We start from the raw sequence: 2804 nt of genomic DNA on the forward strand, positions 1-2804 counted from the left end.
AGTGAGGGTGAATTAGAAGTAAAGGTTGTATTAATAACTAATTATTGAATCAGAACCAAGGTTTTTCCCTTTTTCCACTTCCTTATCCTGAAAACAACCACGGTGGGAAATCTTGCTTAAAGATTTACCCAGGCCAAGATCTACTCAAAGACAGTAAAGAGAAATCCGAAGTTTAGGCTAATGGGTGCATTCCTGTTCACTGCATTCATTCAGACAGATTTGGGAAAACACTAATTCTCCCTTCTGTCAGAGTTGATATGGAAACTGATGTCTCTGACCAAGATTTGGGTTATCCAAGTCCCATACCCAAAGACCCTCACTGTAACATGGCCCAGCCTCTCATTGTAATATTCATTCTCTCATTAATTGTTGCTAACTTTAAGGAATATCTACTCTTCCAAGGGCATATAAACTGTGAGCCTACTGCCATAAGCTTTTGGTCTAAGAGAGATGGATAAACAGACAGAGCATTATTAATAGAATAATTAAATTACCCAGAAATTATGCCACGAACTATTTTTTAAATTTTTTTTTAAATTTTTAGGCAATTGGGGTTAAGTGACTTGCCCACGGTCACACAGCTAGTGAGTGTCAAGTGTTTGGTCTGAGGCCGCATTTGAACTCAGGTCCTCCTGACCTCAGGGCTGCTGCTCTATCCACTGCACCATCTAACTGCCCCCCCCTTGAACTTTTTAAATGTTACAATAGCCATAAGAAAGTTTGGAAGAACAGGTTTAGAGGAGGAAGACAATAATGGGTTCTCTTTTGGACACACTGAATTTGAGATGTTTCCAGGATATCCAGTTTGAGATCTAATAAACCTTGGTGATATGAGACAGAAGCTGAGGGAAGAGTTTAGAACTGGAGATAGAGATCTATAAGTCATTTCCTCAGACATGCAAATCTGTTAGGGTTGATGTGGTCACCAGGGGAGAAGAGAGCCTAGGATAAAGCCTTGGGGAACACACACTAAGGGACCGTGATATTGATTATGAACCAGCAAAGACTGAGAAGTGGTTAGACAAGTGGAGGCAAACCAGGTAGCGTCATGAAAATTCACAGAAGAAAGACTATCTGCGAGTGTCAAATGAAGCAGAAAGATGAATACTGAAAAATAGACTATCAGATATAGCAATTAAGGGATCATAAGTAAGTCAAGAAAGTTAAAGTATCTAATGCATGTGTTGCCCAGCTCTGGTCACCAAAACACCCCCAAAACATTGAGACCTGAAGTACAACCAAAGAATGATAAATTTTGTTGTTGTTCTTCAGTTGTGTCCAACTTTTCATGCCCCTATTTGGGGTTTTCTTGACAAAGATATTGGAATGGTCTGCCATTTCCTTCTCCAGCTCATTTTACAGATGAGGAAACAGAGGTAAATAGGGTTAAGTGACTTGCTCAGGTTAATACAGTTAGTGTTTGAGTCCACATTTGAACTCAGGTCTTCCTGACTCTAGGCCGGGTGCTCCATGCACTTCCACATCTAGCTAAAAACTTAAAAAAGTGGCGTCAGAATTTAGGAAAAAGAGGATAGATATTCATTCATCTCATTAAATTCAGTTTTAATCACAGCTGTACCACTTACTGCAAGGTGACCTTGTAGATATCATTTCTCTTTCTTTATCTCCAAAATAAGAGGCTTGGACTAAATCTTTAGGAAGTACATCAGATTTAAAGCTGGAGGGGACTTCAAGGGTCATTTAATTCCAACACACTCCCTCACCCACCACTCCTATTTTACAGATGAGAAAAGAGGCCTAGAAAGGTTAAGGGACTTGCTTACAGTGATACATCAGATCTGGGATATGAACTAGAGTTCCAATATAAATTTATATCTCACAGTGAGAACCTATGTACCCGCTAAAGCACTCTTTCCAAAAGGAAAAGGAAAAAAAAGGCCAAACCACCACAACCCGAGGGGACTTACAATTGTTGACACCATTGGCAGACGAAGAGTGTACGCAGATGGTTACAATTTTCTATTTTCTGGCCAATTAGGTGATTTGTTTTACTTGACTATATGTACTTGTAAAAAGGCCTTTTTCTTAATTTCTTAATGGGCGCTTGGGGAGGGGAGGGAGAAGGGGGAATCTTCGTTTGAAAATAAAATAAAATTTAATTTAAAGAAAAAAAGTCAGAAACGCAGAAACTACCTTTCCCAACATGCCTTGCAATCCAATCTCAGGGCAGATGGGGTAGATCGTGGGAATTGTGGGTCACCAGGACGAAAAGAGAAACGAAAAAAATCAACTGTGTGCCATCAAGCAGCTTCAGACCCTCTTACTCCACTTCCCTAGCGAGCAGAGGCGGATAGCTGAGTCCTTCGCGTCCCCTTTCGTCCCGGCGACCCACAGTTCGCACAACCTACTTCCAACCCCAGAGAAGAGAAACTCACGGTTGAGGGGCAGGCGGCGGCGAAAACACAGCTCCCTTTGCGGAAGTTGCCGTGCGGCACGCACTCATCCCGTGGGACCTCACGTGACGATTATGGAGCTATATAGCACGAAAAAGAAAAGAGACGTCTACTCTTTAGGAGGAAATTGCGATGAGAATAGCTGACGTTCACTGCGTCGGGTTAAGAAAAAATCCATCCGCCTTCTATACTTTCTGCCTTAGAACTTGGGGAATAATGGTCTTCTCCGTTCCCTCCCCGGTCAGGCTTCCGCCCGTACCTAAGATGGACGCCGAGCGTCAACCTCCTTCTCGGCGTCTCCCTCCTTTCCCCGCCCCGCCCCGCCTCCCTGCCAAATGACTACGGTGGCCTGCGTCTGGGGCTCTGGAGACGGAGTGGCTGCGCAACCGT

The sequence above is a fragment of the Vombatus ursinus genome, unplaced genomic scaffold (assembly GCF_900497805.2).
Source record: "Vombatus ursinus unplaced genomic scaffold, bare-nosed wombat genome assembly UNPS02015406.1, whole genome shotgun sequence".
NCBI lineage: Eukaryota > Metazoa > Chordata > Mammalia > Diprotodontia > Vombatidae > Vombatus > Vombatus ursinus.